The sequence below is a fragment of the Jaculus jaculus genome, chromosome 1 (genome assembly GCF_020740685.1).
Source record: "Jaculus jaculus isolate mJacJac1 chromosome 1, mJacJac1.mat.Y.cur, whole genome shotgun sequence".
Taxonomy (NCBI): domain Eukaryota; kingdom Metazoa; phylum Chordata; class Mammalia; order Rodentia; family Dipodidae; genus Jaculus; species Jaculus jaculus.
This window is the reverse complement of record NC_059102.1, coordinates 66,258,674-66,286,067: the sequence shown is the minus strand read 5'-3', so window position 1 is coordinate 66,286,067 and position 27,394 is coordinate 66,258,674. Positions and strand designations below refer to the sequence as shown.

Here is a 27,394-nt window from a genome sequence, read left to right as displayed (position 1 = left end):
TGGGGGTTGGGGGAAAGACCTTTTGACTTCAGTAAAAACTCAGAGCTCAAGGCTGGGGTATAGCTCAGTACTAGAGTGCTTACCTAGCACACACAAGGCCCTCCGACACCAGGAAAAGAAAAGTCAGAGATCAGAAACAAAGATGGTTGCATCCTCCTGACTATTTCTACTTACTTACTTACTGCTGACTGTGCTTTTACTTATCGGGCCTAGAACGATCACCCTAACTTGCCTGAAGCCTGAGTAATAATGAAGCTTTCACAAGGAAACCCATCTGGGCATCAGGGTTCATTTGCAGAGGCTGACTGACAGACCCAGCGGAACTGCATCTACTTACATGCACACAGAAAAGTTTGCCTTTTTTCCCATGTGCATGTGTATGGTGTTCAAATATGTGTGAGTCCATGTGTGTGCAAATGCACATACACATGTGTGTGCGCGTGTAGAGGCCAGAGGCTGACACTAGGCATCTTACTTGACCATTCTCCACCACACTTTTCGAGACAGTCTCTCACGGAACCCACAGCTCACAGACTCCGCTTCATGTGCTGGCCAGTAAGCCCCCGGGAGTCTCCCCAGCACTGGAGTTACCAGTGAGTGCTGCCACTCCTGGCATTTTAGGTGGATGCTGGTGACCCAAATTCAGGCTTTTGTGCTTGCACAGCAAACATTTTACCTACTGAGCCATCTCTCCAGCCACAAAACAAGTAAGTTTTTAAAAGGAATCCTCGCGGGCCTGGGGAGATGGCTCAATGGATAAGGTGCATATCTTCCTGGGGCTAGAACCCAAGTTCAATCCCCAGTACCCACATAAAAATGCTAGGGGCAGTAGCCAGCCAGCCTAGTCTAACTGGCAAGCTCAGGGCCAGTAGGAGATGCTGTCTTAAAAAAAAAAGAAAAAGAAAAAGAAAGCTTTTAAGGGGGTGAGGGGCTGGAGAGATTGCTCAGCAGTTGCCTGCAAAGCCTAAAGCCTAACAACTCAGGTTTGATTTCCCAGTATTCACATAAAACCAGATGTGTGTAAAGTGGCCCATGTGTCTGGAGTTTGTTTGCAGTGGTTAGAGGCCCTGGCACACCTACCCACACACACATACGCTCTCTCTCTCTCTCTCTCTCCACTTAAAAATATTAATAAAAAGGAAAAAGAAAAAGAGGAATCTGACAAGAATGACACCTCAGTTCCTCTGGCTTCCATATGCACATGCACATACACACATACACATTAAAAATTTAAAAAGGAGCTTGAATTAAATTAAAAAAAAAAAAAAACATGAAAGGAATCCTCAACCTCATTATCATCACAGGCCAAAGAGCAGTACACACGCACAATCTTATTTTCCACTTCAAAATTTCAGCTTGTAGAATATTACACTTATTTAAAATCTAAAATTAGGCAATTCACAAGTCTGCATATGGCATCAGTTTTATGGAAACAAAATTCTAGACTGGAAAGTCAAAAGTTTACTTTGCCTACTTTGGGTTTTAAAGATAAGGCAACTGGAAAACATGTCAGAAACAATTCCTGTGCAGGGACATCAGCTGGCCCTGGTGTTTCCACCCTGAGGACCCAGAGCAGGAGGTACGTGCAATCCATCCTGTTTATCATGCAGACATTGGTCCTGGGGATCTGAACAAAGACAATTTTAAATATCCTGTGCCCCAACCCTTAGTTCCCAAAATGTTAAATGATAACTTCCAAGTCCTTTCTTCTATTTTGATTTCAGAGGCAGCCTCCAAATTCTATAGTTTTGATTTGGAGTGCTCTCATTCCAAATGAGGAGATATAGTGCTAACCACAATCAGAAGTGGTCTTTGCCTAATTCCCCCTAAATGTTCAAAGCTGAGCTCAGCCTCTTCCACATGGAACCTTCCATGAGTACCCACCACTCACTATTAGAGGTCATAGGGCTATCAGAAATGTGAAATCAAACAAAAATGTATATAAATCCTATGTTACTTCCTAATATGTGGTGTAAAGAGCTTGCTTAACCTCAACACTATATGAGTCAGTTGCAGGGTGACAGGATCGCAAAGTAAATAGCTTTCTCCTTGACTAAATGAGAGAATTTTCCTTGGGCCTCTTGGGGGAAATCTAGGTCATTTCATATTACTATAGGTCAGAAAAGTCAGAAGAGTCTGGCCTTTCCTCATCTCTACCCCCTTAGGGAGTCCATCCACTCCCTTCTGGGAAGGCCCTTCATAGAGGATTAAGATTTCTGGGAAGTTTGTTCTTTTCCAGAAATTCTGACCCCAGATACCTGAGGTCAAGACCACACTGGCTATACCAGCTGCCCATCCATGGGGCTCATATAAAATTTCTCAACCTGGGGGGATGGCTTAGCAGTTAAGGTACTTGCCTGCAAAGCCAAAGTCAATTCCCCGGGAACCACATAAGCCAGATGCACAAGTTGACACACGCTTCTGGAGTTTGTTGGCAGCGGCTGACAGCCCTGGAACACCCATTCTCTTTCTCTCTCAAATAAATAAAAATTCTCAACCTGCATCTCCAGGTGGGCTTCTCAAACCCTTCTTGCCTCCATGCGCCAGATCTCTGCTTCATTAAGTAAGCTCTATGCTATACTTAACCCTATCCTCTGGTCTGTAGTTCATTCATGGAATTCATAAGATGAGAAATCAGGGGACACCCAAATTGATTGGTGCATTGGTGAGGAACTCACAAATCCTGTGTCAATTAGTTTCCTCACCTGAAAAATGGAGATCGATCATGGGGCTGGGAATGTAGCTTGCCTTGCATGTTCAACCCACAGTGCCCACCCCGACCCCTGCAAATACCCATCTTATTTGATAAGGATTCGGTAACCTATAAAATGCTGACAGGGCAATACTCAGTACACAGAAGATGTGGGTCACTGTAAACTGATCCTTCAGTGTGCTCAGGGGTGCGCTACAGGCCAGGGATGGTCTTGGGCTCCTTCCCATCTCCCTCTACTCATTTTCACCCTAAAGCTAGCATAAGCTTATTTAAGTAGTAAAGACTAAAAAAAAAAAAAAACTAGGGGCTAGAGAGATGGGTCAGCACTTAAAGCATTTATCTGCAGAGCAGTGACCCAGGTTTGACTCCCCAGTACCCTAGTAAAGCCAGATGTCCAAAGTGGCACATATGGCCGGAGTCTGCAGTGGCAGAAGGCCTTGGTATACTCATTCTCTGTTGTCCTCTGTCTCTGTCTCCCCCTCTTTCAAATAAATAAATTAAAATATTTGAAAAAAATTCAATTATTGCAAACCACTCCTACTCCCCTCCCCAAAAAGCAGGGCACTCCTTGGATATTATTTGAAGCACCCAGCCTTCTAATTCAGTCTTTTCCAGAAAAGGAAACTAAAGTTCAGGACTTGGTTGCTGCAAATTACAGTGTCTCAGAGAGTGGAAAATGAATTCAAAGCACTCACTGTGAAGTTCTTAGAATGAGTCTTTAGAAAGAAACCCCAAACCACTGGCCTGGTATCAGCTAGTGTTCTCCTCCTGTCTTTGGGATTGCCTTCACTTTCCTCAACTTTGGTCGGAAAGGAGTAGCTGGATTAGAGAGGGGTCCCCAATTCCTGAGTGAGCAAGTACTTAAATGGTCTTTAGCAGATACATGATAGATGGTGCTTAGAAGGCTGACTGTGTCCTGGGCCAAGTAGACCTTTTTTATCCAGGGTGAAAGGGCAAATTTAAAAACATCTCATATTGACAGGTTTTGAAATTTGACCAATGAATGAACACTGAATATATTCAGGACTCAGTAGAAAGTGTTGCTTGTTTTTCTTCTTATGAGGAAGACAGCAAATGGATGGTGCTTGTACAAAGCAAGTACTCTGCATGTATTTCTATCAATTCTTATGTAGTTCTCATAATCACCATGTAGGTGGCTATTTTCATTCTCACATAACAGATAAGGAAACCTAGGCTTCTGCTCCAGTTAACCAGCAGTGAGGGAGGGCGGCCTCCCTGGGGAGCAAGAACAGACCCCTCTTTCTTTCCACATTCTTTCTTTCTGGCCAAGAGCCACACTGCAGCCAGTTATTAACAGCTTCCAGGCATACCTGGCCCTGCTTGCCCCACAGGCTTTCACTGAGCTCCTGAAGATCCCAGGTAAACATCACAACCTCTCCCCCTGGAGGAACCAGCTCTAAAACCCATCCACCAATCTCTTCAGCCCTCAAGGGACCTCTGTGATGTGGGCTGTGGAGGTGCCCTTTAAGTTGCACCAAACCTCAACTGACAAAATGCACACCCACCACTTTCATTTCAAAAATTACATTTAGATGTAGTTGCTAAATCATTTCTAACACCAAGAATGAAGTACTCAAGAGGTTTGTGAGAAGAAACGGTGTTTAGAGTTGTGATATATTCAGTATGCACAGGACAAGCTTATTGGTGGGGGTGGGGGAGCAAGCCTCCAAACATGTACATTGTGTGCAGCGGGTGGAAAAAAACACAGGAAGCACACAAACAAAACTATTCAGTGAGCACTTTTTTGAGGAGGGGAATATGATGTTTCTTCAACCTTTTATGATGCTTGAATTATAAATTTTTCAGTCTTTTTTTTTTTTTTTTTTTTTGGTTTTCAAGGTAGGGTCTCACTCTATCTCAGGCTGACTTGGAATACATTATGTAGTCTCAGGGTAGTCTCAAACTCATGGCAGTCCTCTTACCTGTGCCTCCCAAGTGCTGGGACTAGAGGCATGCGCCCCATGCCTGGCCAGTCATATTTAAAATTACAAAGGCACCAGTGCAGCAGCACTCCAATTTAATATATTTTAAAAATTATAATAAAGATTAATTATCAAAAGCAAAAAGGACATTCCCAATCCATTTTATATCCTTTGACTTCAATCCTTTCCCAGTAGTTCAGGGAATCCAACTGAGGATCTTATCTGTAGGGAGGGAGTACAAAGGAGACCTCTGACCCCGGGTTCACTCTTCATGGTCCCTCTGGCTCCTGTCTCTGATCACTGCAGTCTTACAGAATTCCTCAGGTAAGACACCAGCATGAATTCAGACCTCTACTTTTTTTCTTCAATTTACTTGGTATTAAAGAATCTTCATTGCTGTCACCACAGTTTAGATTGTTGTAGGGTTAACTATATTAAGAGCATTTCCAAATTGTATTGTTATGAACATGAGCTATGAATAATCTTTGTATACTCAGTGCCTTATTTTCTCTTAGTTTTAGATTTCCTTGGAATTCCCCATAGCAGTGTCCTTAAGTCAGTATTTGTAAGTCTCTGTCACTTGATTGCCCTCCAAACAGGCCACATATAACATGCCGTCACAGTAATAATGGTCGGCAGCCCTTCCTCTACACCTCCTCTACCGTTATCGTCATGGTATTCGGTGTCTGCACAGACAGTATGACTACTTCTGTCAACATTTCAACTGTAATATGGTAGACCAGTAAGGCTTCCTTCTGCACTCTTTGGATCACCCCAGCTAAATATCTTCTCTTGAGTTTGTTCACATGTGAGAAGCAAGAGTGTCAGAACAATGACCTTGGAAACTGGCCGGCCCCAGAGGAACCCTGGGAACCAGCATTCAACAGCTCAATATCCAGTGTGTTCTGAACATCTCTAAACTGCAATGCATTCTTTTTTGTTTTGTTTTTCAAGGTAGGGCCTCACTCTGGCTCAGGCTGACCTGGAATTCACTATGTAGTCTCAGGATGGTCTTGAACTCATGGTGACCTCCCATCTCGGCCTCCCAAGTGCTAGGATTAAAGGTGTGCATCACCATGCCCAGCTTAATGCCTTCTTTTAAAAAAAAATGTAAAATGGGCTGGAGAAATGGCTCAGTGGTTAATAGCGCTTGTTTGCAAAACCTGATAGAGATATTGAGGTTTAATTACTCAGCACATGGGTAAAGTACAAAGTGGCACATGTGTCTGGAGTTCATATACAGTGTCAGAAGGCCCTGGTGAACACATACTCATTCACATTCTCCCTCTCTCTCTCTCTCAAATAAATAAAAATGTAAGCTTATCTCTTTCACTGGTACAAAAAAAAAAAACATGAAAAATGCACATATTAATGTGCTATAAGGAGCTTATGATACAAGTATACATTGTAGAACATCAGCTTCTGCACTGGAAAAAAGTAATTTTAACCAATTTAATTATGAAAAATGATCATATATAGTTTCAGAGTTTAAATTTTTTATTTATTTTTAAAAAATATTTTATTTATTATTATTATTATTTATTTGAGAAAGAGGTAGATAGAAAGAATGGGCGTACTAGGGCCTCTAGCCACTTCAAATGAATGCCATATGTATACACCATCTTGCGCATCTGGCTTTATGTGGGACTAGGGAACCAAAGCTGGGTCCTTAGGCTTCATAGGCAAGCCCCTTAGCCACTGAGCCATCTCTCCAGCCCCAGGGTTTTTATCAATAATAAGTGAACTGCCAGGTGTGGTGGCACACACCTTTAATCCAGCACTTAGGAAGCAGAGGTAGGAGGATCACCGTGAGTTCAACGCCACCCTGAGACTCCACAGTGAATTCCAGGTCAGCCTGGGCTAGAATGAGACCCTACCTTGAAAAACCAAAATAGATAAATAAATAAATAATAATAGTAAGTGAAGCAAGTGTGGTGGTACATGCTTGAAATCCTAGCACTTGCAAGGCTGAGGAAGGAAGCCTGCTACAAGGTCAGGGCCAGCCTGGTCTACTGAGGGAATTCCAGGCCAAGCAGGGCTGTCCAGTATAGAGCCTGTTTCAAACCCTCCACAAAATAAACAATGCAGTGAAAGAGAACCCCTTCTAAGAATCAGCCATGCATCACTGTTTGTATTTCCCTCTTATTTAACCTTGATTCAAATCCTTTTGGTCTGCTTTGTTTCGTTTGGAGACAGAAGCTCTAGCTTTGTAGTGCAGGCTGGCCTCACTCCCAATCCTTCTACCTCAGCCTCCTAGGACAACAGATCAAAACTTTAAATCATATCTAAAGTCATCTTTTTCAAAATGACACACAAAAGAGAAGAATCTGTATTTCAAGTACATAATCAGATCATTCAATGCACTCAATTTTTAACATACTTCAATTTTAATAGCAAATATTTCAATGCATGTAATTTAATTCCACACCAAGGACAAATTCCTAGGCTCCTAGGAATTCCTAGAAAAAAATACTAGCACAAATAATGCATATTTCTGGCTCCCAAGGAATACAGTGGTAATTTGCTTCTGGGGGAAATTACAGACTCGGTCAATATAATTAAACACTATTTTTAGAACAATGTATCATTGTAGAATTGAAAAGAACTTGAGAGAGCTTAAGATCCTGCTGAAGTCTCCTGCCTTCAGAATGGTTACTGGGTCTTCTGGGTGTGGGCAGATTCTGCAGTCCAGAAAATTAAGAAAAACATAGACATAAAGAAACTAAAAGGAACCCAGCTATAGCACTCCTAGGCATATATCCAAAGGACTCATCTCATTTCCTTAGAAATACGTGCTCAACCATGTTTATTGCTGTTCAATTTATAATAGCTGGGAAATGGAACCAGCCTAGATGTCCCTCAACTGATGAGTGGATAATGAAGATGTGGCACATTTATACAATGGAGTTCTACTCAGCGGTAAAGAAAAATGAAGTTATGAAATTTGCAGAAAAATGGATGGACCTGGAAAGGATTATACTTAGTGAGGTAACCAAGGCCCAGAAAGCCAAGCGCCACATGTTCTCTCTCATATGTGGATCCTAGCTACAGATGATTGGGCTTCTGCATGAGAATGAAAATACTTAATAGCAGAGGCCAGTAAGTTAAAAAGGAGACATAAAGGGAAGAGGAAGGAAGGGAGGAGGGTACTTAATAGGTTGATATTGTATATATGTAATTACAATGATTGTGATGGGGAGGTAATATGATGGAGAATGGAATTTCAAAGGGGAAAGTGTGGGGGGAGAGAGGGAATTACCATGGGATTTTTTTTATAATCATAGAAAATGCTAATAAAAATTTAAAAAATAAATAAATAAATAAAATTTAAAAAAAAAGAAACTAAAGGGCCAGGCATGGTGGTGCACACACCTTTAATCCTAGCACTCAGGAGGCTGAGACAGGAGGATCACTGTAAATTACTGGCCACCCTGAGACTACATAGTAAATTCCAGGTCACCTTGGGCTAGAGTGAGACCCTAACTCAAAAAAAAAAAAAAAAAAACCCTGATACTACCTAAAAGGCTTTAGTATAAAGTTATTTCTTTCCATTGGTACAAGTTTTTTAAAATCCTGTAGTTTTGGCCATATTTCATATATTCAAGGAATTGAGAAGTTACATTATATTGTGTATAATTTCAACAATACACAGCAGAAGTCTGGGGGCTTAGCACTTGGCTACCATGCAGCAGGCTCTGATTTGGTCCTCAGCAACACACACACACAACCACACACAACAGTAAGATAAATATGTGTGGGTGTTCACCTATACTATATGGTATGTGGAGACTTGGAGCCTCAGGTAGGAACAGTTTTCTGGAATGGTCAAACACTGGCTAGGAGCAGCTATGGTAGAGGCTTCTTAGGGTTTTAAATTCCAAACCAAAGGTTCCGTGAATCAGCATAAGGAGTGTTAGAACTGGCCTCACTGGTGAATTCTATGACAGATGGGGGGGTGGGGCAGGGAGGTCATGCCCTATCCCTACTGAAGGATTAAGGGTATTGTACAAGGAAATTACATCAAAACTGCAACAAACTGGGCGTGGTGGTACATGCCTTTAATCTCAGCACTCAGGAGGCAGAGGTAGGAGGATCACTGTGAGTTCAAGGCCACCCTAAGACTACATAGTGAATTCCAGGGCAGCCTGAGCTAGAGTGAGACCTCGAGAAAAACAAAAGAAACACACAAAAATGCAACAAGCAAACAAGCCTGGCACAGCCCAGGACAGGCTTCCAGGCACATTCCTACATCCAGCTGCTGACTTCAGAACATTCTTGACCATTGGACTTCAACTCCACCATTCCTTGACTACTTCCCGGGAGGTGCAGTGGGAGGCAGACACTGCAGCAGTTTGGACACTTGCCTTGCCACGCTGGCCTTCACCTGCTCTAGCACAGCAGCCCTCACGCAACCAGAGCAGCTCAGGCTGGCTCTCAGCAAAACAAACTAACAAGCAGCACTTGACAAGCGAGATGTTGAAATCCATGTAAGCATGGATGCACCATGATTAAAGTAGCTTGAATAAAGGAAGGATTCATTTTATTTTGGTTTGGTTTATTTATTTCTTATTTATTTATTTATTTTGGTTTTTCAAGGTACGGTCTCACTCTAGCCTAGGCTGACCTAGAATTCACTATGTAGTCTCAGGGTGGCCTTGAACTCATGGCGATCCTCCTACCTCTGCCTCCCACGTGCTGGGATTAAAGGCGTGCACCACCACGCCCGGCTCCTCTGCTTATTTTGTAGTGGTATTAGGAATCAAAACCAACCTGGCACAGCTAGGCAAGCATCCCACCACTAAGCTGCATCCCTATCCTACAAATAGACTGTCACTGACAAAATATTTATCAGACATAACTGATATATTATGCATTATGGAATAATAAAATACACACATCCCAAGAAACACAAAACACTCTCCCTAGTCTTGAGTACTGATTTAAGTTGCCCAGCAATGATTCTTCTGCTCTACTGTCTGAAATGTATCATGAAAAAGATGCAATCTTAGTCTAACAAGCACGCATTTAAATCATTGTATGTTCATATGCGTATGCTTACATTCAAAAAGCATACATTTAGATATAAATAGGTGTGTGTATATATACACTCCATATATATAATTATATAGCTTAAAGTCATCTACACAAAAATACAATTTTGAATCAGTTATTGTTATTTTCTTGATACTAGAAACTGAACCTAAGGCCAGGCACATGCTAGGGAAGTGCTCTACCGCTGGCCTTGAATTAGCTTTGTTGTCACTGATGATCTTGAACTCCTGATCCTCCCGCTTCAGCCTCCTGAGTACAGGGATTATAGCAGGGCACCACCACACCCAGACCCAGTCCTCTTTGGAGCTTTCATTTTGAGACAGGTTCTCACTAAATTGTCCAGAATAGCCATGAACTCACTCAGTAGCCCAAGCAGGCTCTAACTTGTGATCATCCTGTTTCAGCCTCCTGAGTACCTAGAAATGCAGACCTACACAAGTTTTTAAACAATGACCTTGATAAGATTGAGGTAGGGTCTCACTCTAACACAAGCTGACCTGGAACTCACTCTGTATCCCTAGGCTGGCTGAACTCAAACACACAACAATCTTCCTACCTCTGCATCCTAGAGTGCTGCGATTAAAAGCCTGCACCACTATACTTGACCTCTCAGCTTTGTTTTCTTTCCTACATTCTGACAAACATACTACATACTGACAAATATCCAATCTAAGTCACAGGGGCTGGAGTTCAATGCAGTAGAATGGCTTTAACTGTACTCAGACACATTTTTTACTAAATGGCTCTCAACCTTGGCTATAAACTGGAACTACAGATAAGCTTTCAAAAAAATACTAAGGAAGGGGCTGGAGGGATAGCATGGTGGTTAAGGCATTTGCCTGCAAAGTCAAAGGAACCTGGTTCGATTCCCCAAGACCCATGTTTGCCAGATGCACAAGGGGGCGCACACTTCTGGAGTTTGTTTGCAGTGGCTGGAGTTTCTGGAATGCCCATTGTCTCTTTCTCTCTCTCTCCCTCTTTCTCCATCAAATAAATAAAAATAAAATATTTTTTTAAAAATACTGAGGAAGCCAGGCATAGTGGCACATGCCTTTAATCCCAGCACTTGGGAAGCAGAGGTAGGGTGATTGCCGTAAATTGGAGGCTACCCTGAGACTACATAGTTAATTCCGGATCAGCCTGGACCGGACCCTACCCTGAAATCGCCGAACCCCCCCACAAAGAAAGGCAGCTGGAGACCCTGCATTGCCCATTCTGTCTGTTTCTCTTCTCTCACTGTCTCTCTGCTTGCATATATAACTATATATATATTTAAATTCTCCAGTGTTCACCTCCACAAGCCTTACCTCAGATGAATTTCATGTCTATCAGAAAACTAAACTCATGCCAGGAATGGTAGCTCAAACCTGTAATCCCAGCACTTAAGAGGCAGACAGGAGAATCAAGAGTTCAAGACCAGCCTTGGCTATACAACAAAACCTTGTAGAGCATTATTGACTTTACTCATCAGGCATAAAAAGTTGGAAGGAGAGCTATCAAGCTACGAAATGAAAGAAGAAACTTCAATGCATATTGTCATTAACAGGGACACACACAGAGCTCCACACTGCCACCACACAGCCTGAGTTCTTTTCACTTTTCAGATACTGCCAGTCAAGTAGAAAGGAATTTCTGGACATGCCAATATGAAGCAGAGTTAAGTTTATTAAACATGATTTTTGAGGGCTAGAGAGATGGCTTAGGTGTTAAGGCATTTGCCTGTGAAGCCTAAGGACCCAGGTTTGATTTCCCAAAACCCATGTAAGGCAGGTGTACATGTTGGCGCATGCATCTGGAGTTCGTTTCCAGTGGCTAGAGGCACTAGTATGACCATTCTCTCTCTCTCTCTCTCTCTCTCTCATATAAATAAATAAAACGAATTTGCACTGGACCTTGTGGCACATGCCTTTATTCCCAGTACTTTGAAGACAGAGGTAGGAGGACTGCTATGAGTTTGAGGCCACCCTGGGACTACATAGTGAATTCCAAGTCAGCCTGGGCTACAGACCCTACCTTAAGACCCTACCTTAAGAAAGCAAAGATTTTTAGGGCTGGAGAGATGGCTCAGTGATTAGGACACTTGCTTGAAAAGCCTAACGAGCCAGGTTCAATTCCCCAGTACCCATGTAAAGCCAGATGCACAAAACGGCACTTGTATCTGGAGTCTGAAGTGGCCAGGTGCACCCATATACACTCATTCACTTTTCACACATACACGCACTCTGTCTGCTTACAAATAACTTTTTTGTTCAAGGCTGACCTGGAATTCCTACCTCTGCCTCCCAAGTGCTGGGATTAAAGGTGTACGCCACCACACCCAGCAATTTTTTTAATTAAAAAAGGAATTTTAGGGCTGGAGGGATGGCTTTGCGGTTAAGGCTTTTGCCTGCAAAGCCAAATGACCCAGATCTGATTCGGCAGGATCCATGTTAGCCAGATGCACAAGGTAGCACATGCGTCTAGAGGCCCTGGTGTGTCCATTCTCTCTCTCATACCCTCTTTATGTCAAATATATATATATTTATAGGATTTTTAGGGGGCTGGAGATACTGCTCAATGGCTAACAGTGCTTGCTTGCAAATCCTGATAATTGGGCTGGTGAGATGGCTTAGCGGTTAAGGCATTTGCCTGCAAAGGCAAAGGACCCAGGTTCGATTCCCCAGGACCCACATTAGCCAGATGCATAAGGGGACACAAGTATCTGGAGTTTGTTTGCAGATGCTAGAAGCCCTGGCATGCCCATTCCTTCCCTCTCTCTCTCTGTCAAATAAATAAATAAAAATTAAATTAAAAAAAATAATCCTGGTAACCCAGGTTCGATTCCCCAGTACCCATACAAATCCAAATGCACAAAATGGTTCATGAACCTAGAGTTCATCTGCTATGGCAGGAGGCCCTGGTACATACATACACACATTCTCTGCCAGGCGTGGTGGCACACGCCTTTAATCCCAGCACTCGGGAGGCAGAGATAGGAGGATCGCCGTAAGTTCGAGGCCACCCTAAGACTACAGAGTTAATTCCAGATCAGCGTGGACCAGAGTGAGACCCTACCTCAAAAAACCAAAACAAACAAACAAACATACACACATTCTCTCTCTCAAATAATATACACATATTTTTTAAGAATTTTTTCAATTTTTAAAAAATACTTTATTTTTATTTATTTATTTGACAAAGTGGGAGGGATGCAAGAAGGGAGGGAGAGAGACAGAGAGAGAGAATGGACACACCAGGGCCTCCAGCCACTGCAAATGAACTCCAGATGTGTGCCCCCCTCCTTGTGCATCTGGCTAATGTGGGTCCTGGGGAATCAAACCTGGGTCCTTTGGCTTTGCAGGCAAACACCTTAATTGCTAAGCCATCCCTCCAGGCCTTAAAGAATTTTTAACATAGATTTAAACACAGGGTTAACAAAGAGAGGCACTCGGGAAAAAAATAAAAAGATACACCCAAATTTATATATCTATGATATTGGTGGCTTCTGAAATTCTATCACCAAGGGTTATTAAGGGTGATTCCTAAGCATGGGCTAGGATCACCATTGGTCAGGTAAAACCTTAGGTTCCAAGGGATCCAGAAGAAGTTAAGATGTAAGCCAGGCATGGTGGTGCACACCTTTAATCCCAGCACTTGGAGGCAGAGGTAGGTAGAACATCATGAGTTTGAGGCCACCCTGCGAGTATATACTGAATTCCAGATCAGCTTGGACTAGAGTGAGACCCTACCTTGAAAACAAAGAAACAACAACAACAAAAAGGAAGATGTCTCTATGTAAAGCATCTTTATAGTAAATGTTAACTTTGACAGAATTCTTCATTCTTAGCTGACAAAAGGACTCTAGAATAAGGGGCCTTCCAATTTTCTGTTTCTCTACTCTGCCTCACATATGAGTAAGGGAAAGAAGCCTGTCTGAAAACATGACAAACTGCATGATCTCAAGTACAAGCCTGCTTGGAAAGTGCAAAGGATGAAGACAGCAGAAAGGCATGCAGTTGAGAGATTAAGAGAGAGATGACTAGGAAGAATGTTTCAGGCAGTGAAATGACATTGTTTGAAACAATAACAGATAACAACCCTCTCTGGGGATGCTGACAGAGAGATATGCACACGTGGGGACAGGAAGCACATGGGAAACCTGCTTCTGCTTAGTTTTGCTATGAACCTGAAACTGCCTTTGTATATGGTCTCTTTTGATTTCTTTTTAAGACAGGAAGCAATCTGTAGAAACCTTAGTTAGAGACTATTTCCAGTATTTAGGACTAAGATTAATGATAACCTGTCTGGCTTTTTGCTGGGGCATAACAAAATCATCTCAGAGTGGAGAACCCCTCCCCGCACCCCACCAGGCCCTGATAACCATGGCAATCAAATAAACACAATAATGTAATGATAGATGGGTCTCTGGTAATGACAATCCAGCTGATAATACTCCTTAGTAAAGGGAGGGAGGTGACCTGAGATTCCAAGCATTACTGCCTCCAGCTACACCCCTCACCTCCCCCAGCTGTAAGTGGGATCTAGAGTGTACAGGAAGTGAAAGGTGAGCGCCAGTGTCGTGACCGCCCCCATCCCATCCCACTCAGTTGTTCATGCCAGAAATTTCTGCATCATCCCTGTTACCTCCCCATCAACCATGTCCATCCTCCTCCTCCTAATACCAACTCAACTCGGCCACCACTCTTGGGCGACTGAAAGAGCATTGGGTGGCACTACTTGCTGTCACCCATTCTCCCCTCCTGGGTGGTCACATGCCTGCACAGGCTGTGCAACCAACTGGCTGAAAGGACTGAAGCTTCTGGGGCTGGTCTAGCTGGGTGTGAACAGTGTATCTGGTCAGGCTGGCTCTTGGGGAAAGCCTGTTCTGGTTTGCACAACAGCACCGTGAGTGCCAGCAGCTCCTGCCCCTCCAGACCATTCTCTAGGAAGTGCTCATCTGCAAAGGTCAAAAGCTTCGGTTTTCTGTTTTAAAAACCCTGCAGGTGAGTCTGAGCTGTGATCCAAACTGCTAGCCCAGGCCACCTGTGGCCAAGGAGACTATAAATGTAGCTCAATGGCAAAAAGCATGCTTAAACTGTATGAGTTTATTTTTTTTTCATGTGTATGTGTGTACGTGGTGTGTGTGCATGTTCACGTATGTACGTGCAGCTGCACATGCACATCTGTACACACACCCATGGAGGCCAGAGGTCCATGCCAAGTGTCTTCCTCAATCACTTTCCATCTTACTCTTTGAGACAAGGTCTCTCAGTGAACCTAACTAGAGCTGATCACATTACAATAAATCAGCTAGCCAGAAATCCCCAAGGACCCAGTCTCCACCTCCCAATGCTGGGATTACTGGCACACACACAGCACCTGGATTTTAGGTGAAGCTGGTGACCTAAGGTCAGGTCCTCATGTTGGCAAGGCAAGCTCTTTACCAATCAGGCCATCTCCCTGGTCCCTACGATGCTGTTTTTGAACTAGGCTGCATGGTTCTTGAGTATGGACTTTGTACATGACAGCATGGTGCTACAATGTCAAAAGGTTGGACACATCTGACTGTGGGTTCCTACTACCCACATTACTATATTATATCCAAGTCAAAAATCCTAAAAAAAAAAAAAAATGACCCAAAGACCCCATCCCAGCCACATTTCCCTCTTACTCCTCTGAGAAATTCATCCCTTAGTTGACCTGGTTACTTTATACTCATTTTTCAGATCTCCTGATAAATAGTAAAGCTCCTTACTTAGGGAGACCTTTCATAAGAAATCTTCTCCCCTATATCTGACCAGGGACCTATGCTCAGCTAAGACCTCAACTAACCCTCTGTGCTTTTTGAAGCACCACGTAAGATTGTGGTAACTATGAATGAGTGCCTGTCTCCTCCATCAGACAGGAGGATGCGTAAATGCACAGGCATTCACTCATGTTCGTCACAGCTGTTGCTCCAGAGTCAACAATGCCTGGCATCTAATATGCTGGGTAAATAGTTGTTCAGTAAATGCCTGAGTGAACAGGCAGGTGGCTCAGGTAACCAGAACCTTAAGGAACAATGTGACAACTGCTTTAACAAAAGAAAATTAATCATGGGAGGATTTCTTAGGAGCTTCCTGGTTGGAAGTAGAAGAACAATCAATGACTCACAAACTCCACATGGGGCTAGGGATACTGCTCGATGCTCCAGTGACTCCCTGTCATGAGGCCAGCCTGGTCCTAGAGTGAGTTCAAGATCAGTCTGGGCTAGAATGAGACCTTACCGTGAAAACAATGAGTGAATGAATGAATGACTAAAGGGGCTCATGGGCAGAAGTAGCGTCTCACATCTTGGATTTGCGGCTGAGATCACAGTCCTCAGCTCACCTTTGGACAAGGCTCTACCTGAGTCAGCTTCCCTGGTGTACAGCCTGTGCAGTCACTCACAGGGCCTCCCACTTGGCTTTATACTGTTGTCACCATCCTGAAAGTCTTACATTATTTCATTTGACTTCTGGAATGGCCAATAAATAAGCAACCCCTGATAAAGAACGCATCTTTAGGCCAGGCGTGGTGGTGCACGCCTTTAATCCTAGCACTCGGAAGGCAGAGGTAGGAAGATCGCCATGATTCGAGGCCACCCTGAGACTCCATAGTGAATTCCAGGTCAGCCTGAACTAGAGTGAGACCCTACCTTGAAAAAACAAGAAAAAAAAAAAAGAATGCATCTTTGCTGGGCATAGTGGTGTAATCCAGCACTCAGGAGGCAGAGGTAGGAGGATCACCATGAGTTCAAGGCCACCCTGAAACGACAGGATAAATTTCAGATCAGCCTGAGCTACAGTGAAACTCTATCTCAACTCCCCACCCCCCCCCAAGAAAAAGGGCAGGAGAGATGGCTTAGTGGTTAAGGCGCATGTCTGAGAAGCCTAAGGATCCAGGTTCAGTTCTCCAGGTCCCACATAAGGCAGTGGCGCATGCGTCTGGAATAGCTAGAGCAGTGGCTAGAGGCCTTGGCACAATCTTTCTCACTCTATCTTTCCCTCTCTTTCTCTAATAAATAAAAATAAATCTTAAAAAAAAAGAAAAAGAATGCATCTCTAGCTGGGTGTGGTGGTGCATGCCTTTAGACCCAGCACTAGGGAGGCAGAAGTAGGAGGACTGCTGTGAGTTTGAGGCCAGCCTGGGTCTATAGAATGAGTGCCAGGTCAGCCTGGGACACACTGAGGCTCTACCTTGAAAAAAAAAAGAATGCATCTTTCATAACCAGGGCTGGTTTTTGCATATTTTTCTAATCTGTTTGAGTTTATGTAATGCCTTTTGTGGTTATTTTGTTTCTTATTTTGTTATTTACTAATCAACCCAGGATAGCCTTTAATTATTTTTTGTTTTGGCCTTGAAGTATTGATGCTCCTGTCCCAGCCTTCTGAGTGCTTGGTAGACTGGTGTACACTGTCTAGTTTTGTTTGGGGCTCTGATCTTAAAGATTGTGCTGATTTTCCCTGAACAATAAGCATGGCCAATTGATATTTTATCACCTTAAAAAAAAAAAAAAAAAAACCTGAAGGGCTGGTGAGATGGTTTAGCTGTTAAGGCATGTGAAGCCTAATGACCCAGGTTTGATTCTCCAGGTCCCAAGTAAGCCAGATGCACATGGTGGTGCATGCATTTGGAGTTTGTTTGCAGTGGCTAGAGGCCCTGGAGCACCCATTCTCTCTCTAATAAATGAATAAATATAAATAAACTCTTAAAATTTTTTTAACCTGAAACAGTGAATATACTAGATGAAAAGACCAGAAACTACTTTAGTATTTCTTTTTCATTTTCAGTTTTTAATTTCAAACTTTATATGGTTTTACAAACACATTAAATGTGATATTTCTTCCAATTTAAATATGGCAGAGCACATCAGCCATTCACAGAGAATAGTAACTTAGTCCTCTTTATGATAAAAATGTTTTAAGGGCTTCCCTGCAAACACTAACAACCAGAGTTCGATTCTCCAGTCTCACATACAGCCAGATGCAAAGTGGTACATGCATCTGGAGTTTGTTTGCAGCTAGAGGCCCATTGCACCCATTCTCTCTCTCTCTCTGTCTCACTCCCTCCTCCCCCATCTTGCTTTCTGCTTGCAAACAAATAAATAAAAATTAACTTTAATCCCAGCACTCAGAAGGCAGAAGTAGGAGGATTGCTGTGAGTCCAAGGTCTACATAGTGAATTTCAGGTCAGCCTGGGCCAGAGTAAGACCCTAACTTGAAAACCAAAATAATAATAATAATAATAATTATATATATATATATATATATATATATATATATATATATATATAAAATACATATATATTTTAAAATGCCAGATGTTTAAATATATGGGTAACTTCTCTGGTAATTTAAGCTATGAAGAGTTGTATCTAACCTATAGCTCATAAACAATACCTATAGCATTTTCTTTTTGGTTTTGTTTGTTTGTTTGTTTTTTGGTTTTCTGAGGTAGGGTCTCACTCTAGCTCAGGCTACCGTGCCCAGCTAACACCTATAGCATTTTATACACGGGCCTGCTTGTCGTTTTCCTCAACCAGGGGTAGTACTCTTTCCCACAAAATCCTTGGAAGTATCTGGGGTAACTGAAAAGAGGGCTACTGACATCTACTAGGTACAGGCCAGAGGTGCTGCTAAATGCCCTAGAATGTACGGAAGACCACCTGCCACAGAAAGCTGCCTAGTCAAGCAAGGCCTGGGGCTTTCTACAGCTCAGTTCATGCAGTGTTTTCCTACCATGCATGAAGCCCTGGGTTTGATCTGAAGCCCACAAAAGCTGCCAGTGGTGCTGCATGTTTGTAACCCCAGCACTCAATAAGGTGGAGGCAGGAGGATGAGAAGTTGAGTCCTCTTTATCTGCCCAGAGACCTTAAGACCAACCTGGACTACAAGGAACCCAGTAACATAACAACAAACAAACAAAACACATGGCCAAAAAAAGTCAAAAGCACCAAGATTAAAAAATGCAGCTCTGGGGCTAGAGATAGTTTGATGGTTAAAGTGCTTGCCTGAGAAGTCTAAGGACCCAAATTCAATTGCCCAGGACTCATGTAAGCCAGATGTAAAAGGTGGAGTGTGCACCTTAGTTTGCAGTTGCTAGAGGCCCTGGTGTGCCCCTTCTCTCTCTCTCTCTCTCTCTCTCTCTCTCTCTCTCGCTCTCTCTCTCGCTCTCGCTCTCTCTCTGTCATGTGCCTAGTGTGCTCTCTCTGTCTCTCAAATAAATAAATAATTTTTTTAAAAAATGCAGCTCTGTGCAAGGCCACTGAGAAATCCTGCGAGAACTGAGCTGATAACCTCCCCCATGTAGACCAGCTGACAGAAAGCTGGAAGAAGCCATTCTGCATGCAGTTCAATGGAAGAGAGAGAAATCACCAGTGAAGATATTCAGCAGTGGAAACTGCAAGCCTTATATGAGCCAGCGGGTGCAATAGTGGCACGTCTATCATGGTGGAAAACAACTGAACTGCCCTCTAATTGGACTGGAGGGCTGCTCCATGGGAGGGAATACATCCCTGATACTGAAAACTTAAAACAGGGGGAGTCATGAGCCCTAGGGGTGTAATGTCTGCTGCAGTCTGGCTAAATGTATATATTATGCTTATCAAACTGCCCAGTAAGCACTTCTCTTAATATTCATACCCTTATATTAATGCTACTCTCATTTTTGGTAGAGAACCTTCTCTTTTCAGATGGCAGTGACCTTGGGATAACTCAGAAGGCATCATGGTGCTGGAAAGAAGTGACAGGAGTGCTCAGTACTGCAATATCTCTATCACACCTTCCAAGGCTCAGGGTCTAATGCGGAAGAGGTGGCAGAAAGAATGTTAAGAGCCAAAGGAAGGGTAGGACTCCTTACAACATGCTCCCCCCAGACACAAAATGGCCTGGATATTCATGACCTCATACCTCACAGTGCCTGACACTACCTATACAAGACTATCTCAAGAGGAGGAAAAGATCATGGCATCAAAATAAAAGCCAGACTGGTTGAGATGGGGAGGAGATATGATGGAGAATGGAGTCTCAAAGGGAAAGTGGGAGGAGGGAGGGTATTACCATGGGATATTTTTTATAATCATGGAAGTTGTTAATAAAAATTTGAAAAAAAAATGCAGCTCTGGCCAGTGTGGTGGTACATGCCTTTAATCCCAGCACTACAGAAGCAGAGGTAGGAGGATTGCCATGAGTTCAAGGCTACCCTGGAACTACAGAGTGAATTCCAGGTCAGCCTGAGCTAGAGGGAGACACTACCTCAAAAAACAAACAAACAAACATACATTACTCAATGCAGCTAAAATAGTACATACTTTATTTTTAAAAGTTAGCATTTGAGCCAGTTCATGTCTGTATTAGTACCACTCTGGAAGTTGAGGCCGTAGGATTCAGTTTGAGGCCACTCTGGGCTACATAGTGAGGCCCTGTCTCAAGCAAATAAACAGTCTAGTCAGAAAAGATTATTCCAAATAGCACTAATTTGTTTCCTACCACCTAGTTTCATGAAAACTATGCAATACCTACATCACAGTTCAAAGTTACTCATTCACTTGAGGATAATCATTATATATAAATAGCCTTGTCTAAGGCAGAGAGTAGCAAATAATGCAGAAATCAAATCTGATCTCCTGTGTTGAGGGGGAGGAAAGTAGGGGAGGAGAGCCAACATAACATCAAATTTGACATTTTCCCAAAAAGCCAAGTTTGAGGCTGAGATGTAGCTGAGTGAGTAGAGTGCTTACCTAGCATGCAGAAATGATGACTTTCCAGCACCACATAAACATGGCATGGTGGCACATGCCTGTAATCCCAGCACTTGGGAAGTGGAGACAGAAGGATCAAAAGTTCAAGGCCAGCCTAGGATACACGAATGAGACCTTGCCTCAAGGCAACAATAACAACAAAAATAAGACTTTCCAGCTACTTTTAGGGATAAATGAATAAACAGTAAGCAAGCATCTTTAACCTCTGAGCCATCTCTCCAGCCTAAAATAAAGAGTAGATACACTGGGCCAGAATTCTTGCATGGTAATCAGGTGAGGAGTGACCACTATCTGCCCAGACTTGACAAGGGCCCCCTCCAGCACACCTGGTCCCAAGCAAACACGCCTGCGCACTACTCTTCCAGACCTGTAGATAGATTTTGTGATCCCAGTTTTGTGAACAAGAGTTGCGAAAAAGTTTTGTTGCTGTTAAGCAACCAAGTTACAAGCAGAAGGGTAACTTGAGGTTATGGTAAACCAAGGATAAAGTGTGATTAATGAAGAATGCTCTTCGGTACAAACTGGGCAGAAACTAAGATGCTTCATGATCAGGTTGAAGGAGATGGCAGGTCATAACCATCATGACATGGAGGGAGGAGAAAACAAGCAACCTGCTTCATGTACCTACAAGCTACTCTTTTAGAGTAAATTCGTGGCATGACAGTGTTGCGTTTAAAACAAAGAAGTTAGCCATTTCTAAGAAAGCAAAACTACGATTTAGAAGGCCTGAGGGGTCGGCGGGGAGCAGACACTAAGTTTTTCTAAAAACTGAACTGAATGAAATCTGTTACCAATCTTCCGGCAGGAGGTCCAGTCTGCAACTACCTAAGGTCCTAGCAGGTAATTTACAGATCTTTAAAGACCGTTTAACCCTCCTCTTTCCTTCCATAAAACAAACCGGCCTTTCAAATTAACATGAAAATGTGGGCAACAGGCTGCAGGACTCCACATGACTCCTCCCAGAGTCACGAATTCAGACCACATTCCTCACTTCTCATCAACGTCCCACTGTGCTCTCCTTCCACTTGTCTCTGGTCTCTATATTTCAAACGCCGTGACACTGGGCGCGCAGGGCATCGTTTAGACGCATCTATCGGATGCCCAGTGTCTACAGAGCCCAGCTTGGCTGGGGAAGTCGTGTAGCAGGCAAGGGTACCCGTGCTTTGCTCTGCATGGAAGGGCGAGAATTGTGCAAAAGCTTCTTCAAAAAGCTAATAACCCGAAACTGGAAGAAACTGACTCAGAAATTGGCTACGAAAGAAAAGAAAGAAAGAAAGAAGGAAGGAAGGAAGGAAGGAAGGAAGGAAGGAAGGAAGGAAGGAAGGAAGGAAGGAAGGAAGGAAGGAAGGAAGGAAGGAAGGAAGGAAGGCTTGTTGCGTTTACAAACCACCTGTTTCCATGTCAGATACAACAGGCCGAGGGAGAGGAGACCCAACTGAATGAACTTCAAGTCCTTGGCCCCGGGAGATCGCGGTTCTCTGCTCGCCCTGGCCCTCCACGCCCGCAGCGAGCCACTCCGGCTGCTAAACTCTTACCGAGGTCAGGAAAGGAGGCCAGAGAGTGACTTCCAGCGTCCAGCGCCCCGGCGTCCCACCAGGGACCCGCGGAGCATCGATCACACCGACCCGACGTCCGCTCCCTCCCCGCAGCGCCGCGCCCTCTTCCCCGGCCGGACCCGCGCAAGCCGGCCTCCCGCCCCCATGCTCCCCGGCGCGGCCCGGGCCGCGCGGTCCACCCCGCGTTACCTGAGGCTGGCGACCGCCGAGCGCACCGCGCGCAGCCCCAGGCCGCTCCGAGCGCGAGGAGCTCGCAGCGCAGCCCGCGGCGCCTCCAGACCTCGCGGCCCGCGCCGGGCGCCCCGCCCTCCCCTCGCGGCCACGCCCCGGCCACGCCCCGGCCACCTGCGTCCCGGGCTGGGGGCTCCTGGCCGAGGTGAGGGCGCCCTCTGGGAACTACCGAGGTCCTCTTTCTTCCTACCTGCGTCCTGGCTTCTTGGTTCTCTGCCCGAGTGCTTGCGTGGGGTCTCTCACCCTCCCTCCCTCTCTTTCTCTCTCTCTCTCTCTCTCTCTCTCTCTCTCTCTCTCTCTCTCGCTTCCTCCCTTCCTCCCTCCCTCCCTCTCTCTCTCCCCCTCCCTCTCTCTCTTTCTCTCCTGTGTGTAGAGGGTTGGGGAGGAGGAGGAAGATGAACCCCTGGGCATCACACAGGTGCCCTACCGCTGAGCTGTACTTTCAGTCCTGTTCACCTAACTTTAACATGCATTGTTTTCGCAGGAAATTTAATGCCAAGATTCAAACAATTGAACTATCAACTTTTAGAGTAAGTCTTATCTGCTGGTTGGATATTATATACTATAAATGTAATTCATTTGTCTTTCAAATACCTTTGATCCCAGCACTTAGGAGGCCAAGGTAAGCTTGGAGTTGGAGGCCAATCTGGGGACTACATAGTGAGTTCCCCAGGCCTGAGCTAGAGTGAGACCATTCCTCAAAAAAATAAAGAAAGAGGGCTGGAGAGATGGCTTAGCGGTTAAGCGCTTGCCTGTGAAGCCTAAGGACCCCCGTTCGAGGCTCAGTTCCCCAGGTCCCATGTTAGCCAGATGCACAAGGGGGCGCACGCGTCTGGAGTTCGTTTGCAGAGGCTGGAAGCCCTGGCGCGCCCATTCTCTCTCTCCCTCAATCTGTCTTTCTCTCTGTGTCTGTCACTCTCAAAATAAATAAATAAATAAATTTTTAAAAAATAAAATTAAATTAAAAAAAAAGAAAGAAAGAGAGAGAGAGAGAGGGAGGGAGGGAGGGAGAGAAAAGAAAGAAAAGAAAAGAAAAGAAAAGAAAAGAAAAGAAAAGAGAAAGGAAGAAAAATGAAACAGTTGGTACTGATTCAGAAAGTGATTCTGGATAGTGTAGAGACTCAGTGAGGAAAAAAAAAAACACAGAAATCCTAGCCATTGTTTTTAACAATTTAAGGAATTGCTGAAATTGCTAACAGAGGTGTAGTCATACTATACGCTGTGATTGATACAATCATGCACATTTTATAAATGCTGCAATGGAACTATAGTGATAATTGCACTCAAGATATCCTGGACGAGTTTTCTTCCTACTCACACAGAACTCCAGTCATCTGTAGATAGGATCCACATAGGAGAGAGAACATGCGACATTTGGCCTGCTGGGCCTGTGTCACTTCACTTAGTATAATCCTTTCCAGATCCATCCATTTTCCAGCAAATTTCATAACTTCATTTTTCCTTACCGCTGAGTAGAACTCCATTATATAAATGTGCTATATCTTCATTATACACTCATCAGTTGAGGGACATCTAAGCCAGTTCCATTTCCCAGCTATTGTGAATTGAGCAACAATAAACATGGTTGAGCAAGTACCTCTAAGGAAATGAGATGAGTCCTTAGGATATATGCCTAGGAGTGCTATAGCTGGGTCATATGGTAGATCAATTTTTAGCTGTCTTAGGAACCTCCACACTGATTTCCACAATGGCTGGCCCAGATTGCATTCCCAGCAACAGTGTAGAAGGGTTCCTTTTATTGCCTGAGCAATTGGGCTTATATGGGTTATATTATTATGAGTGTTATAAACGTGTGTGTGCAGATGTGTGCAATCCAACACGTGTGTGGAGGCCAAAGGAAAACATTAGGCATCCTCTATGGTTCTTTTCCGTTGTTTCCCATGCCACCACCTCCCAGTTTCTGGGGTTAGAGGCAAGCACCACACCCCCAAACCAGTTTAATGCCTTCAGGAATGCCAGAAAGTTACTAAAAACACTTTGAATTTAAAGTCCTCTTAGAAACTATATCCAGATGCACGAGAAAGAGGCAGAGAGGAGGAATGTGGATACCAGGGCATCTAGCCACTGCAAACTAACTCCAGACACATGTGCCACTTTGTGCATGTGGCTGTATGTGGGTACTGGGGAGTCAAGCCCAGGTCGCTAGGCTTTGCAGGTAAGTGCTGCTATAGGGCCCAGTGTCACACAAGTAAGACCACTGACTCACAGAATGTGAGGCAAAGTTTTATTGGGTAAAAAGAAAAAGAAGAGAGTCAGTGTGTCAGGACTGCATCCCAGAGTTCGGGATCTCAAGATGCAACCCTGATCTGTTCAGAGTGTCAGCTTTTATTGGAAATAACCACATGATGTTTATAGTAAAAACAGGATTGGGAGTTAAACCACAAAGTAGCATACTGTTAAACAGGGGGTGGGGGGGCTATTACAAGAAGCCACAAGGCTATATAGGTCACATAGGCAGAACTGAGGCAAGAAACATTATATGCTATGTAATCACAAAATATTTAGAAACAAAGAGATCCTGGGAGGTCATGGTACATTGCACAGAGGGATCATCCCATTCCTTTCACATTTTATTTTCCAGTGCCTTAACTGTTGAGCCTATTCAGCCCCCCTCAAGATTAGGTTTCTTTCTTTCTTTCCTTTTTCTTTTTAGTTTTTCAAGGCAGGGTCTCACTCTAGCCCAGGCTGACCTGGAATTCACTATGTCTTTTCAGGGTGGCCTCAAACTCATGGCAATCCTCCTACCTCTGCCTCTCGAGTGCTGAAATTAAAGTCATACACCACTATACCTGGCCTAAGATTTATTTTTTTAAACCTTTTATTTTATTTTATTTGTTTGAGAGAGAGGGGTGCAGATAGAGAGAGAATGGACACACCAGGGCCTTCAGCCTCTGCAAACAAACTCCAGATGCATGTGCCACCTGTGCATCTGGCTTACATGGGACTTGGAGAATCAAACCTGGGTCCTTTGGCTTTGTAGGCAAGCACCTTAATAGCTAAGCCATATCTCCAGCCCAGATATCTTTTTTATATAAAAATAACTTTTATTTGATATATATAAAAATAATCTTTCAAAAAATATTTTAAGTATACACTTAACAAAAATATTCCCTGAGAAGCTTCTGTTTTTTAAGTCATGCCTCTCACTATACCTCCCTAGCCCAGATATCTTTTTAAAGAGGCCTTTAGGCCTGATGTAGTGGCACACAACTTTAATCCCTGCACTTGGAAAGCTGAAGTAGGAAGATTACCATGAGTTTGAAGTGACCCAGAGACTACATAGTGAGTTCCTGGACAGCCTGGGCTATAGGGAAACCCTACCTAAAAAATAAATAAAAGTGGAGGGGGGAGGATTTAACACGGGATTTTTTTTATAATCATGGAAAATGCTAATAAAAATTTTAAAAAATTAAATTAAATTAAATAAATAAATAACCCAAAAGAGGCTTTCAGTAAAAACTAGAAGAGGCAAACAGGGGAAAGTGTATGTTGGACAAGACCTGGCTATGCTGAGTTTGCTGTGATCTCTTCTGGGAACACATCTGATTGGCAGGGATTTCTATGTGGAAGACCAGGAAAGGGAAGGGAAAGTAGATGTATGCCTCTGAGAGCAAGGGTTACGGATGACAATCTCCGTGATGGCTGGGACTCCGGCACAGCAAAGGTGAGGGAGAGGGCAAGGGATAGAAGAACAAATGAACACCGAGGAGTGGCAGTCTGTGTGCTAAAAGGACAATAAAGCCATGTGTCTCACAAATTTCTTTCTTTCCCATCCCCCCCCCACCCAAGGATGAGCCCAATAATTCCCATGCTAACTGAAAAGTGACCCAGACATAGTAACTGTTTCATAAACTGCTTAGATGCTGCTGGCTTGTGGATGATCCATGAAGTGTGGCAGAGGTGCCCTCTGCTGGCAACACGCACAGTCAAATGTACACAGTTAAATACGAAAAACTCAGGTGCTGGGAGTGTGCAGACATTAAAGAATTTAGCAAGCCCTGCTGTTTTAGTCCGAGTCCTCTAGAGGAACAAAACTCGTAGAATGAATTGTACTAAAATGGAACTTATTGGATTAATTTAAGGCAGTCCAACAATAGCAGTTGCAGGCCTGAGGGTCAAGGAACCCAGTAGCTGTTCAGTCCACGAGGCTGGATGCCTCAGCAGTCCCGATCCGACACTGAAGGCCTGGAGAGACGCTGCTCTTCAGTCCACACTGGAAAGCAGCACCGGCAGCCAGGTGGGAGGAGGCGATCCTTTCCTTCCCAGAGCTTCCTTAGATAAAGCCCGCCTGGGAGAGGGGCTCCCCACTCTGGAGGAAGGGCTCACCGTGGGGGAAGGGTTCCTCCTTTAGTCCTTCCTGGAAGCAACCTCAGAGAGCCACTTATGAGGCAAGCGTGTGGCTTCCTAAACAGATCAAGTTGACACAAACTTAACCATCACAACTGCCTAATCGATTTGGTGTTCTACCTTGCACTTTCAGTTAGCACATTTTGGAAATCACTTCAGTTTACGGAAAACTGCTGGTTCTGTTCTCTGCACAGCAGAGGGCCTATATCACAATATTGAAATCAGTCCCTAAGGAGTATGAAGGCTTTTCTGAATATCTTCATATGTGTGACCTCTATGTGTAAAGTAGAGGGCTAGAAATGGTATTGCTTGGTGAGAGTTTAAAAATGCTTATCCTTTTGGCAAAGTTGATGGGCTTGTTGTGTGGTTTCCTTTAAGAGGGGAGATAAGAGCCCATCTGACACAGGTAACAGAGGCAAGTTTCCTAAACTTAGGGAAAAGCTGTAAGAACACCTCTAAGAAGCTTTCACACAGCAGGAAGAGACTCTTGCAGCAATCTCTACCAAGAGCCCAAGCTCCCTGGGTCCCATCAGATTCCTCAAAATATCTCCCACACTACAAAATGTCCTGGACATGCCAAATCCTTCCAGATAATCAGTGCTAGGGTGAGTTGAAGATAATTTCCTGGGGTACATTTTCTAGGTGGACATTAAACTCCCAGGCTTTGGGTTTCTAGTAACTGCTCATGTCTTCAACATAGAAATTGTACAAGTTACACTCTCACCAACAATATATGAACGCTCTGCTTCCACATACGCACCAAAAGAGGAAA

The 27,394-nt window shown here is 43.9% G+C and overlaps 1 protein-coding gene across 2 annotated transcripts in view; it reads right to left on the bottom strand.

The window, feature by feature from the left end:
- Gcnt1 (glucosaminyl (N-acetyl) transferase 1) overlaps nucleotides 1-22,280 on the bottom strand; it is a 43,772-nt gene extending 21,492 nt beyond the window's left edge. Inside the window, exon 1 of one of the 2 annotated variants that reach the window (XM_045133370.1) lies at nucleotides 22,213-22,280. The gene's annotated coding sequence lies outside the window, so the exon portion shown is untranslated. Of the gene's footprint in view, nucleotides 1-22,002; nucleotides 22,103-22,212 lie in introns of those variants that run through there. The other variant, XM_045133373.1, reaches the window with a different exon arrangement.
- Between the last annotated feature and the right edge of the window lie 5,114 nt (nucleotides 22,281-27,394).